Source organism: Colobus angolensis, unplaced genomic scaffold, assembly GCF_000951035.1.
Source record: "Colobus angolensis palliatus isolate OR3802 unplaced genomic scaffold, Cang.pa_1.0 Scaffold202, whole genome shotgun sequence".
Lineage (NCBI taxonomy): Eukaryota > Metazoa > Chordata > Mammalia > Primates > Cercopithecidae > Colobus > Colobus angolensis.
Genome location: NW_012115178.1, coordinates 3,242,484 through 3,244,099, shown reverse-complemented (window position 1 = coordinate 3,244,099; position 1,616 = coordinate 3,242,484). Strand labels below are relative to the sequence as shown.

The window sequence follows — 1,616 nt, the reverse complement described above, 5'->3', positions numbered from 1 at the left end:
ACGAGGTCAGGATTTCAAGACCAGCCTGACCAACGTGGTGAAACCCCGTCTCTACTAAAAATACAAAAATCAGCTGGGCATAGTGACACATGCCTGTAATCCCAGCTACTTGGCAGGCTGAGGCAGGAGAATTGCTTGAACGCGGAAGGCAGAGGTTGCAGTGAACTGAGACCATGCGCCACTACACTCCAGCCTGGGCAACAGAGCAAGAGTCTGTCTCAAAAAAAAAAAAAATTCAACTGATTAGATGTAAGAAAATATTGTGGGCAGAATCACAGTGAGTAGTGAGAATAATCTTTTTGGAATGCAAATATTGATTATTTTACTTTTTAAGTTACCATGGCTCCCCCAGATTTCTAATATGACCCTCAAGGTCCTGTATGGCCTGGTTCTGACTTATTTCTCTAGCCTCAGCTTAAATTGTATTTTATATTTTCTTTTTCCTGTGCCATGCCTCTCTACACTACTCTTGCCCTTTCTTTGGAGTTTTACTGTTCTTTGTATCCTCAGAGTCTATCACAGTGTACAGCCTGTACTAGTAACTGTGTTTAAAGGACTATATGCCTTGTTGTACCATAGAGAGGGTAAGTTTATGCAAACAATGAAATTGAGGAACAAAATTTTGTTGGTAATTGGAGCTTGATTATTCTTTTTTTGGTTATACTTCCATACAGTGAAATAAGTGGAGATACCAAAATATAAAAAAATGAACTTTTTGCTTTGTGGATTTGAGAAAGACTGTAAAGAGTAAATTAATTATATAGTATGTGTGAGAGAGATAAAATTCACCATTGATTTTTCTTTCCTTCCTTTGATTTGAGGGTTTAAAGTTGTATTAACAAACTCAAATTAACAGTTTCATTTCTGAAAAAAATAGTTGATACCGTCTGTTTAAGCGTGGCACTACATTACACCAAAGCAGGTATGAGCCAAAATGAATTGTACTTTCTTCTGTTTATTTCCCAGACATGGGGAAACATTAACTTACTCAATAAGTATTAGCTGGCACTTGCATTATGCAGGATGGAAAATGTAATTTGCATGACGCTAAGGTAGCACTATAGTAGGATATAATGATGTGGCCTGTGTTTTCAAGGCACTTTTTTCCTGCATAGTATGGAAAGTAAAAGAAATATATAAATAGTGTTAATAGGTAAAAGGTTTATTGCCTTTTAGGTTAGGTACTTGTCTTATTTGCAAATATGTCCTTTCCGGCTACTGTCTGGACACTGCTGTAATAATCACATTCCTGAGAAATGCTTGAGTTTTTGAAGGTATTTCAGCCAAGCACACATTTCTAAGTAAAACTTGGACTGTCCCTTTCTGTGTTTTCTAAACAGGTGAGCAGGCTAGATAATGTAAATAAAAATACATATTTCTCTAATTTTCTTTTGATCCCAGAACACTCCAGGTGGCCAGTATTTTTTTCTTTTTCCCTTTGGATCTGCTTTGGTTGTTCTTAGCGTTTTAGAAGCGTACCTGTCCCTCACACGTATCCATGCGATGAAGCCTTATACATGTTTTCCAAATGGAAGGTAAATGAAGAGGGAACTTTTATACCTTCACTTCTTTCATAGAAAGATAATTCTCATTCTCTTTTTTTTTTTTTTTTTTTG

At 36.4% G+C, this 1,616-nt stretch overlaps 1 protein-coding gene across 2 annotated transcripts in view; it reads left to right on the top strand.

Moving 5' to 3' along the window:
• STRN3 (striatin, calmodulin binding protein 3) overlaps positions 1–1,616 on the top strand; it is a 145,701-nt gene that overhangs the window by 48,273 nt on the left and 95,812 nt on the right. The gene's annotated exons all lie outside the window — the stretch shown is intronic.